Genomic DNA, 12,529 nt, shown 5'->3' on the forward strand with positions numbered 1-12,529 from the left:
TATTTTATGCAACTAATAAGTATTTAGCAAAGATGGTTTATAAATTGTTAGCTTTTCTGCACTCATGTACTTTGATTACTCCTTTGAATTGCTGAAGTTACTCTGCAAAAACATGAGAAATATCTTTGTTGAAGAGATGGCTTGCCCTGTTTTTTCATGTGCCAAGCTCCCTCCTTGTACAAAAACAAAAGAAGATTTTCTTTGAAGATACTGCAAGTTTCCAAGAGGCAGAATTGTCCCCCACATTCTCCCCGAAAGTAAGGGTCTTCTTTTAAAAATCGTTTTTTTTTTTTTTTTTTTTTTTTTGAGCAGGGTTGGGCAATACTTTCATTGTCAGGTTCTTTACACTTAATGGAAGTGCTAGCTGAAATTCTGGAATTAGGCGGGTCCTACATGTTTAAGATTTCCAGAAAGCACTTGAGTTTGGACTGTCCTTAAAGCCGGGTAAGGGTAAAAGAGTTCACTCTGTTTAGATTCCCAGGGTGCACCTGACTTCCCTGCTTCATGTAAACAGCTAAAATGACAGTGTGATGACTTCTCTCAGGATTGCTGTATTTTTTTCTTTTATTATAGAGATTGGTAAAACACTTTACCTGATACAAAGGGACAGAAGAAAGCAGTGCTTTTTAAAAAATATTAAACTTTGTGGGACTTTAAATACCAGGTTTTGGGAAAAAAAAGGGTTGTTCTTTTGGTTATAATATTCTTGATCTTAGGGAGTTAGACCTGGCTCACTATCAACTGTTTTTTATCCTTTTTGCATCTCAACTTGTGAGGCTATGGTATAGAACTCCGCGCCCCCCCCTTCCTTTTTTTTCACATGGAAACATTTTAAAATCTTAACTACCAGGCACCATAGCTCTTCAGTAGGGGCATTTGTTAGAAATCCGAGAAATGATGCATTATCCATATTTCTAATTACTAATATTTACTACTTTACTATTTTCTCAAATGTCATTCAAAAGCAAAGGACCTTAGTCCTTATTCTCTAATATCGGGCTTGGCTAACCAATTCTTTGCTCTTGAAATTCTCCTTCTTTGACATGTCCACCACCACCACTCTGGTTCTTCTCCTTACTTTTCACCTTTCCTAATTAATTTTTGTTGTAAGTTTCCTTCCACTTTACTTCTTCTTCAAACCTGGCACTTTTCTCTCTCCAAACTTTTCTGGAATATGAGCTCTTTCTTATGGCTTCATCTAGTATTTCTAATTGTTAACTCAAAATCTAAATTCTTGCTTTGATTTGGTATCAGAGTTGCACTCTTGAGTCTCCAGGTGCTTCTTATATGTTTATAACTTGTGTAATTAGTGCTAGGTGAGGTAAAAGTTAATTGTGTTTCCTGTGAGTAAACTGCATTGAAAAATTATTAGTACCTTTATCTGTGGAAGCAGACATTCACTATGTACAGATCTTTGCTTTCTTAAGTTACACAAATATAGGGCTTTCTGTTTAAGAAGATAAAAGTATTCTCTTGCATCAATTTGGGTACTACAGATAAAAGTTCATGACAATACATTTGACAATTCAGAATAAATATGCACCTTTAAAACTATAACTTATTGGGGCACCTGGGTGGCTCAGTTAATTGTCTCCCTTCAGCTCAGGTCATGATCCCAGGGTTGTAGGATTGAGCCCCATGTCCAGTTCCCCACTCAGTGGGGAGTCTGCTCCTCCTTCTGCCCTCCCCCTTCTTGTGCTTTCACTCTCAAATAAATAAAATCTTAAAAAAGCAAAAAAAGATAACTTATTAAAACTGATGCAAATGCTCCGGATATTTAAAAAAAGAAGTATTGACAATGACAAATTACCAGGTGATTACAAAAAGAGGATCAAGAGGTCAATGTCACTTATAAACATAAAAACAAAAATCTCAAACATAATATTAGCAGAGAGAATCCCACAGTATGTTAAAGGGATGGTCTTTCACTAGTGTTGCTGATGTGGCCTCTGGGAGGGTTAGTGTTATCTTCCAATATACTCATTTCTTGTCTGAAGGCTTTCTCTGGAACATATGCATGGAGGTCACAGATACCAGAGAATTAACACTTTCCAGAAACAGTGATTGATTGGCAGGAAGGAGTTGGGTTATACATATTCCAATTCCCTTATGTCTCAGGTGGGATAGCTCTGAGACATGTGCCTATACCATTTCCCAGTGTTTCTTGGTAGGCTTAAGCTCCAGTCACTGACCATGGCCACTGGCTTGATAATTCATCCTTTCTTGTCTTCCTTTTCTCCCTTGTCTCACTTCTCCACTCCCTTATCAGAGTTTTCTCCTCAATAAACTACTTGCAATGAAATCTTTTTCTCTGGGCTAGCTATGTATGTGTGTGGCAGGGGGGTGGGGGAAGAGGGAGGACCCAAGCTAAGAAAATAACCAAGTTGGAAGCTGGATTATTCCAGAAATGGAAAATGCTTTTAGCTTTCAAAAATCAGTCAATTTCATCCATCACATTTACTGAATAAAGGAGGAAAAAGATACCATAGGATTATCTCAATAGATGCAGTAAAAGTATTGTTTTAAAAGTCAATACTTATGGTAAAAATTCCTACCATAAAAGGGAATTCCTCAGTCTGAAAAATAGTAGGTATAGAAAAAGGAATTGCTCAATATGAAAATTCTGTATATGTACAGAAAAATCCTACAGGAAACATAATAGTTATGAAATATTTAAATTTATGTCTTTAAGATAGGAAACAAAATATTTGCTATCACTACTTCTATTCAACATTGCACCAGAGGTCCTAGACAGAGAAACAAGGCAAGAAAAAAGCATACACTTTGTAAAAAAAGAAACAAACTGCCATCATTCATAGACAAAATAATCATTGGTATAGAAAATTCAAAAGAAGGTACCTACAAATTATTGGAACTGATAAGTGAATTTAGTGAAGTAACTGGACATAATAGGGTTGATATAAAAATAAATTTTATTTCTATATACTATCAAATAATAATTAGAAAATGAAATTCAGGGGTGCCTGGCTGGCACAGTCAGTAGAGCATGTGGCTCTTGATCTCTGGGTCATGAGTTCAAGCCACATGTTGGGGATAGAGATTGCTTAAATAAAGTTTTTTTAAAAAGAAAAGACAGGCACTGGGTGACTTAGTCTGGTAAGCGTCTGCCTTTAGCTCAGGTCATGATCCCAGGGTCCTGAGATTGAGCCTTGCAATCCCCTGTGGCGGGGAGTCTGCTTCTCCCTCTCTCTCTGCCCCTCCTCCCACTCATGTGCATGATTTTTCTCTCTGTCAAAGAAATACATAAAATCGTTTAAAAAATTAAAACAACAACAACAACAATGGATAATAGCATCAAACACAACAAATAGCCAAGAATAAATCTAACCAAAGATGAAAATAAGTCTCCATATGACACAATAAAACATCATTAAGATGAGCTAAAGAACTAAATAAATGGAGAGATTTGGTAAATTTTCATTAATTGGAAGGCTCAGTATTATAAAGATGTCATTTCTTTCCAAGTTTGTCTGTATCAGATATTATGCAAGTACAATGTACTTTCAATCAAAAAGTTAATTTTTTTTGTTTATTTGCCCTAGAAACTCTGACAAGGTGATTTTCTATTTATGTGGAAGTGTAAGAGGCCAAGAATAGCCAGGATAATCTGAAAAGAACTATGGAGGACTTACATGAGGTTTCAAGACTCACTATAAAGCCACAGTAATTAAAATAGTGAGATATTGATGCTAGGATACATACAAGGTGAAGAATAGATTTAAGAGTACAAAACTTACCACAAATATATGATAATTTATATTAAAGGTGCTCCTGGGGCAGCAGGAGAGGCAGAAATGGAAAGAAAAGCCTTTTTAGCATATGGTACAAGATGTATTGGTTATCCAAATGAAAAAAAGGTAAACATTTATTTTTACTTACTATTGATACAAGAAAAGGAAGAGTGAATAGTTCTAGTCAAGAAATAGAATCTCTAATTTAAGACCTTCTTGGAAAGAAATATCCAGGCCAACTGAATGCTCCAGATATTTAAGGAAGAAATATTACCAATAGCCAATTATTAGGCCATTGCAAGATATCAACAGGCTACTCTCACTATGAACATAAAGGCAAAAGTCCTAAAAACAATATTAGCCATGAAAATGCCACAATATGTTAACCATAGAAAGCACACTATATAAAAAATAAATTCCAAATAACTGTAGACCTAAATGAGAAAGGTAACCCAATATTCTAGAAAATAACATGGAGCGTATTTTAATGACTAAGATATTCTTAAATAGGCAAAGATTCCCCCTTCAGCTTTATTGAGATATAATTGGCATATAATATTGTATAAGTTTAGGGTATTGATTTGATATACTTCTATATTGCTACATGATTACCAGTGTAGTGTTAGCTAACACCTCTATCACTTCACATGCTTATCATTTCTTTTTTTTTTTTTGTGGTAAGACTATTGGAAGATTCGCTCTTAGTAACTTTCAATTATATAATACAGTATTATTAACTATAACCACCATGCTGTACATTCCACTGGGATGAACTTATTCATCTCAAAACTGCAATTTTGTACCCTTTGGCCAACATCTTCCCATTTTCACCTCTACACCCCAGCCTCTGGTAATCACCATTCTACTTTCTATTCTATAAATTTTTATTTATGGATAGCTTATATAATTGTTTTTATTTGTAGGGAGAACAGGGGCCAGAATTTTCTATGTTGACATTTTGACAAAGATTTCTTAAATAGGATGTAAAAATTCCTAAACATAAAAGAAAAGCTTGATAAATCAAATTATATTAAAATTAAGATTTTTATTCACTGAAATATATCCTTAAGAGAGTGAAGAATTGTTGTTAAACTATGGACTTTTACATAAAAATCATAAAGAATGCTATAGAAAACATTCATGACCTCATGACCCAGCTTAAGAATAAGCTTTTATATGATATACATTACACATATAGTTGCTATTTTTATTTCTTCTGATCACCAAACCTCAATGTAATTACTTTCCCTCTCTTCCCATCCCCTGGGGTTAACCACTTTCTGGAATGTTGTGTTTCTCCTTTCCCTGCAGGTCTTTATAGTTCTATAGGAGATGTACCCCCAAATAATATATATTACTTTATTAGTCAGGGTCCCAGCAGAAAAATGATAGTACAATCCATTGGGTAAATGAAAGAAAGTTTGTAAAGAGTCTTTTTGCAAAGGTGTGATAAACTTCAGGAAACTGAAGTAGTATCTTGAGACTAGTGGCTTTGGAGTTCCACTCCTATCTCTGAATTTCAAGAGCTAAGGAAAACTATCAAAGAAAGGATGTGGGGAGAATAAGGCTGCCTGAACAGAACCCAGCCCTTTGGTCAAAGTAGGCTTCAGTCCATGAAACCTTGCATAGAGGGAGCCAGGAGGATGGACTTCTCTGATCTCACACTCCTGCCTCATGATGCTCCTCAGTGAACCCAACTGAAATCCAGAAAGTATGTGTGTTGTGTGTGTGTGTGTGTGGGAGGGCAATGATGCAGAGGACAAAAGTCAGGGCACAAAGAAGTGTAGAGAAAGGAGAAGAGTGCAGCCAGGCACAGGGGAATGTACCTCCCTGTCAAATATGCATTAGCACCTTCAGCATATTACACTATTATAGTAAATTTATTGTGTTCTCTGTGTATCCTTTTGCCACTTGCTTTCCTCTCTAGCTTTCTAAAACTTGATCTGAACTTAGTGTGTATATATATATATATATATATGCATATATATTATATACATTATATATATAATGTTATTTCTAGACAGATATTGATTCAAGAAGCAAGCATATTGTGCTTTCACCAGTTTGGTCTTTGTTAAAGTTTGTAGTTGCAAACAACAAAATCCACCTATATTATTTCAAGCAGAATAATAATTTTTTTTTTTTTTTTTTTTTTTTTTTTTTTACAAAAGGATGTTTTACATCATGGAGTCTCTGCAATGGCCGGAGAGTCAAGCTTGATGGCCTTGTATTCCTAAACAATCTTCAAACTGCAATGCTGTACCACTCCACTGGGGCAACTTGCTGTGGGCTTTGAATGTTGCAGGGGACACTAGGAAGTAGGACTATTGCTACCACAGCATCTGAAGGCTGGCTGTCTTTACCCCTTTGCCAGCAACGATTTAATACTGTATTTTTTCATTCACTCCATTCTCTTCCAAACTCCTATTTCATCTGAGGTGCACTGGAGAGGCACAGGTCATGAGCTCATACTCTAGCTTTGAGGGAAATTGGGAAAGCAATTTTCTAGGCTCTGCTTTGGGGAGGTGAAGACTTTCTTGTCTTTATCCTTTAGTGCTAATTAGTGGCATTATTCAAAATAACTATTGACTGCCTTTTTAATGATATTTGTGATTTTTCTAAAATAGTATGAAATGCCATTTTATTGTTGGTGATGTATCTCATTATTTGGTTTTCTTTCTTCATTAAAATTTTAGGGATCCTTGGGGGAGGATAATAATCTTTAACTTTTCACAGGAACTAGCATATTACTATGAACATAGGAAGTGTAAAAGAAATGCTTGTTTTATGATTGTTCCATGGTTTGAGTGTTGAGGGACTAGAGACCATGGTCAAGTAATAAAAAGAAAACATATTTATGTGCATTCTACTGTCCAGATCATGATACAAGGCAATTCACACAATCCCTATTGCTAGTTATCCAGGAGTATACTTGTCATTTATTAACATGCTTTTGATTTTTCTTTCCCTATCACTCCAACTTTTAGATTGAAAAGAGGGCAAAGGCTGGGAAATAACATGGTATTTATAAAAGTCCAAAGGGAGATGAAACTTGGATAATAAAATAAAATAATCAACAAGACTGTTTTGGGGGAGAATTTTTACGAAGAAATAGGAAGTTGATTAGAGGTTGGATTTGTCAAACAACTTTTATAGTAGGAGTATGTCAGTAGCCCTTTGGGGGCTTCCTAAAACATGTCTTGGGCATAAATAACCAACTGGCCAATAAACTTCTAAAATGCTTGAGACCATAGGGCACAGAAAGAAGTTAAGTGAATGCTAGACTTGTGTTTGTGTTCACTACTCACTTATTATATGTCTTATCTCCATCTGATGTGGGTGTGCTGATGAATATTGGAGTTTGAAAAACATGGAGGAGAGATGAGGCAATGTGTTAATCCCCATACATGAATGAATCCATGGTTGAATGGATGAATCCATGATGAATCTATGTCATAAGCCCATACTTGCCCACCTAGAATACAGTTGAGGCACTCAGGAAAAATGCTAATAAAATATATGGAAATCTTGGCAGAATAAATATAGGACCACAGACTTAGTATAAATCTGGGAAGATCAAAATCATGTTCCAGTTTAAAGAGAGAGAACAGTGGTAGCCAATTATTTATTTTGATTAGCAAAGGATATCTAAAAGCCATCATAGTTTTTGTTACCTAGGCAGTATGGAGATCCATGAGATCCAGGAAGCAGGAGTGAAAAGTGGAATCAATCCAAGTCCAGTGTTCTCTGACGTTTACTGGCAGATAAGGTGTGTGTTTGTGTTCTCTGTGTGTATGTGTGTATTCATATGCTAGCATAGAATAAGGTTTTCTGACCTGTCTTATCAGCACATATTAAGCACTTACTAGGTGTAAAAGAGTTGTCTAAGTGATACTAAAGAAGAGAGGGTGCTCTCTGCTCTGTGGTGGGAAGAGCAACGTGCATCACTGTGATAGAAGCTCCATTGTGGAAATGGGCTCTGTTTATTGCTGTATTCTTAGCACTCAAAACAGCCTGGTGCTTCAATAAAGAAGCACTAAGTAAATTAATAAATTATTTCTTGAATAGATTCATCAGTTCCTCTGATGTGAGTGATGTTTAACTTTAAGTAGGCAAGTCAGATAGCGAAGACCTAAACTTAGATAGTGTATGTAATTCTCACGGAAGCATGAGGCTCTGAGACTGGGCAGGTGTGAAGAATGTATGACAATAGGAGACGCACATAGATGCTGTTTGCCAAGCTGGAGGGTGGCAAGCAAAAACAGAGCGAGCAGAAGAAAAACTGTAAAGATCCCACAAAGTAAAACCTCATATGACTCGGTGTAATTCTGGAATTCCAAGTGATAAGAGGCAGAGCATCTTTACTTGCGCCAGTTAGAAGTATAGCTATATATGAATAATGGTAATGGGTAGAGTAAGATTTTAAATTGTGAAGTCAGAAATAGCTGTGGGCTCTGCAAATAGGGCTACAGCTGCCAACCATAGAATAGCCTTTATGTACAGTGTGGAAAGAACAGTTGGTCAGGCAAAGGTTTTTTCAGCCACACCTGTTCACTCAGATAGCAATTGCCAGCACTGGTATCTCTTTATAAAGATAAATATATATTTTATATAACTATGTCTATGGTTATATACACATCTTATAAAGTTACATTGGTTAATTATGCTCTTTTAAATGAAGAATACAATCTGTTATGGCACTGGGTCAAAATTGGTATATCTAACGTCATGTAGAGGGATCTCTTAGTTGAGATGATTCTTTCAGAGTTATTAGTGTGGTTTCATTTATGAGTACAATACCAGTAGAACCTTGTTATGAATAACTCATTAATTATACCAAGCCAGGTATATCATGGGTCAAATCACTTCTCCTGAAGTATAACAGCCAAATATAATAAAGCCTGAAACAGTGCAATTGGCCTATTCGCCTTTCATTCGCTCACTTCACAAATGCATATCAAGTAACCTCCTAAACTGGAGGGATTATGGGTGATAAATTCATAAACTTTGTCCATAATTATCGTAAGGAAACTAGGTTTACCTTGTGAGGTGGGCACTTTAAAAGAATTCTTTCAATGTTCTGTGGCAATATTAATATCTGTTATGAAAACTTTTCATCCTAGATTTTTTGAGAAATGTCCATAGCATCTTTCTCAAAGTGGTTTTTTAGAACATCTATTGAATTTTAAACAAAAATAAAATAAAAGGTAAGTAGTAAGTGCTATTTGAAAAACCTGATTGTGTGTCATTACAATTATGAAGTTTAAAAACATAGCTACAGGGTAAAAACTTGTTGGAGCTGCTTGTCCCTCAACTCAGACTTAATCCATGCTATTAACTATGATTAAAATTCAAGATACTTAATTGTCATGATTTAGAATAAGTCTATGCACCCTACAACATGTTTACGTGGAGTATGTTTTTCTGGTTAAAGTCATAGAGGAGGAATTATTTGCCTGTTATGAGATTCTCTTCCTATATCAGAGATTATAATTTACAAATTGTTTAAAAGAAGTTAAATGATTTCTTATTTATCTATGGAAGGTGGTAATGTCAGGTATCCATTGCTACATGACAGATCATGCCAAAACTTTGTGACTGAAAATAATAATCATTTTATTTGCTCCCAATTTTCCAGGTCAGCTGGGAGACTCTTCAATTCTGAACCAGCTTTGTTCATCTCTATGGGCAACAGGCAGCTCATCTGAAGCTGGGTGGTCTGGGATCGTTTCAATTGCCTATCTGTCAGCTGGAAGGTCAGATCATCTAAAGCCCTTCAGCTGGTCTCTCATTTTCCAGTTAACCTGGGTGTCTTCATATGGTGGTGGAAAGTTTTCCAGATGCAAGAGAGGGCAAGTTCCAAGGTACAAGTCCTTTTCAAGTTTCTGCTTACATTCATGTTTGGCTTTTTGACCAAACCAGGTGAAAAACCCCAAGCCCCCAAGCAACTGAAGATTCAAGTAGTAAAGATTCTCCCCTTTGTTGGGAAGAACAAAAAAGTAACATTGTATGGCAGGAATTTTCTTATAGAAATGGCAGGAATTTCTAATAATTCATTTGTAATCTACCATTGTGTATTCTACAGTAAATTTTACTCTTCTTGGTCAATGAATGTCAATGAGCATAATATTATGTAAATGCTAGTTTATTTGTAGGTTGATTCAGGTTCTTGAATTTTAAAAAAAGTCAATATTAATTCAGAAGCTGTTTTTGGAAAGTAACATTTACTTATAAGTAGAGATTAGGAAACATACTTTATCAAGAAAAAAGCCAAACATTTAAGAATTATTTGAGTACAATAATCAAAGCAAGTTGGTTAGGATAAAGAAAGGCTGACCTCAAAAAAAATAAAATAAAATAAAATAAAAAAAAAAAAAAAGAAAGGCTGACATCTGCTTTGACTCTAAGGTGAAGCCTTTTCAGCTCCACTAGTAGGATACTCAGTCTTTTAGTTGGTATAATGTGTATAGGTCTCTATGGTTTTTTCTTTGCTTTTCTCTGTTCCACTCTCAATGGCCTATACTTTCATCCACACATCATCACCTATATTATAATGACTCCCAGTCCATATCTTCAGCTTTGACCTGTCTTTTGAGTGACAGACCTATTTAATTAATTGACTCCTTGATTATCTCTGGAAGGCTTTGCCCATAGGTAGTCCAACCTAGGCATGTCTAAATCTGAACTCATTGCTATCTGCCCAAACTTTTTTCTCCTACTGCAATCTCTAACTTAGTGAGCGGTAATGCCAAAATCTATTTCATGTCCAAACTGGTGACTGTAGAATTAGCTGAGGCTCTTTCCTCCTATTATTGCCTCCTTTTTGCCCCTTTAATATTTCTGGGTTTTAGCTCCTCCAGTTCCACTGCATCTATCCCAATCAGACTCCTCAGCTCATCTCTCTGCTTTCAAGTTTCCCCAAATGCTTGCAATCCCTTGAATTCCTAGAGCTTTCAAACTAATTTTAATATTTGCCTAAATGAGGTAAATTAAGAATGCAAATTTAATGTAAATAATTATGTTTTCAAAACTCAATTTCTAGAAAAAGTGTTTTAAGATGTGAATTTCATCATGTCATTCCAAAGCTTCCATCAAGAAACTCCTGAAATCTCCAAGATATGATCCACTTCTTATCCTGGAAAACAAATCTCTCTAGGATCTGACCTCTGGGTTCCATCAGGGGAAACTGCCAAAATGCTTTATGATATCTCTTGCTTCCTTGTCCAAGCTGATCCCTTGCCTTTATTATCCTTCTTGATCTCTTTCCTTCTCCACATGATTAACTCTTGCTCATTCTTTAAGAAATCTAAGGCCGTCTTCCTTGGGAAGTGCTCATAAGTTAACAACCAGACCTAGGTGGGTGGTCCACTGCTTTCCCTTATATGGTGTACAGCCATCATAAATCACATCCCATAGTTTTTAACTGGTAATTTGCTTAGGTCTTCTCTGTTGTTGATCTGTGTGATCTTAGCAGTTAACACAGTCCCTGACACAGAGCAAGTTCTCAGTACTTGTATTACTGAGATTGAATGAATTGATCGAATGAACGAGTGAATGGATGAAGGATGTGAGGAGAGTATGATTAGATTGGAGCTGTCCATGTGCCCTGGCTAGATCTCCACCATACATGCATGGTGGGACTACTTATTATTCAGAGGTAATTTATATAAGCCTGGGTGTTGGAAGGAATGCAAGTAGAGTTTAAGTTAAAATTCAACTGAGGGTATGAGTGGGATCAGGTTGAGAATGGGAACAGCTCTGCTTCTGAAAATTTAGAAGTCATTTATAAGTTATTTTATCATTGAAAAAGGAGGTCTGTTAGACATTTCTCTCAATACAATTGTGAGGATTCATTTTCTTTATTATTTGTTGCTAACTCTTAGTCTCTGCTGGGATTCTCTCTAAACTCTAATATTCTTCTAACCCTGATATCACTGAGTGTTTTCCTAGAGAATTTAAACTAATTTTAATACTTGCCTAAGAGGCAAATTGGGAATGTAAATTTAATGTAAATAACTGTGTTTTTCAAAACCCAATTTAAATAGTTTTGGAATATCTGCTGTTTTAGATTATTCAGATCAATGCTTCTAGCATCTAACCATGGATAATGGAGTTGTAGATGATTAGTAAATTGAACCTGATTTTCTGTATTTATAAGTAAGTTTGGTGGTAACAATAGGTTTTCCTGCACTTTCATTTTGGTGTATTCTGCTTTGAAAGAGAGATTATCTTCTATAAATGGAGTTCTTTTGATTTGCATCTTTATAATACATCAGGAGTGGTGTTAAGAAGACATTTCTATCATTGGTATAAATATCTATCTACTCAGTGAAAAGAAGAGTTTTATCACTAACTTTTTGTCCCACTATCTTTCTTTCCCAGGTACAGTGGGTTCTTAGTCAATATCTTTATTTTTCCCAGCAGTGCATTTCTCGACCATTTACCTGCAACCACTGACTGCTCCATTTTTTGTTTTGTTTTGTTTTGTTTTTTTGCTTATGCTCCGGCTATTATTTTCCCTTCTATTTTTTGAGAAAAGAAAGCTATCAGATAAAACACTTTTTAACTGCCTGCCATGAAACTTGGTAGGAATTATACCCTTTTTTGTCTTTCCTCTTTCTCTCACAAAGTAGGAGGACTCATTCTCTAAGGCTTGACCTGGCATCTTTGCCTAGAATCCATCTTTCTCCAGACCTCAGTGTTTCCCCATTAATATTTGAACACCCTCAAGACTCTCCCATCTTGTAACTTCACATTCCAGTCCAGGGTTTGCATTA

General features: G+C 35.7%; 2 long non-coding RNA genes across 3 annotated transcripts in view; one reads left to right on the forward strand and one right to left on the reverse strand.

Moving 5' to 3' along the window:
* Positions 1-12,529, forward strand: part of LOC144282523 (uncharacterized) — a 96,009-nt gene that overhangs the window by 62,841 nt on the left and 20,639 nt on the right. The window contains exon 5 of one of the 2 annotated variants that reach the window (XR_013350992.1): positions 9,391-9,616. This is a non-coding gene — a long non-coding RNA (uncharacterized LOC144282523). Of the gene's footprint in view, positions 1-9,390; positions 10,136-12,529 lie in introns of those variants that run through there. The other variant, XR_013350991.1, reaches the window with a different exon arrangement.
* LOC144282526 (uncharacterized) overlaps positions 1-12,529 on the reverse strand; it is a 167,314-nt gene that overhangs the window by 25,225 nt on the left and 129,560 nt on the right. The gene's annotated exons all lie outside the window — the stretch shown is intronic.

The sequence above is a fragment of the Canis aureus genome, chromosome 13, assembly GCF_053574225.1.
Source record: "Canis aureus isolate CA01 chromosome 13, VMU_Caureus_v.1.0, whole genome shotgun sequence".
Lineage (NCBI taxonomy): Eukaryota > Metazoa > Chordata > Mammalia > Carnivora > Canidae > Canis > Canis aureus.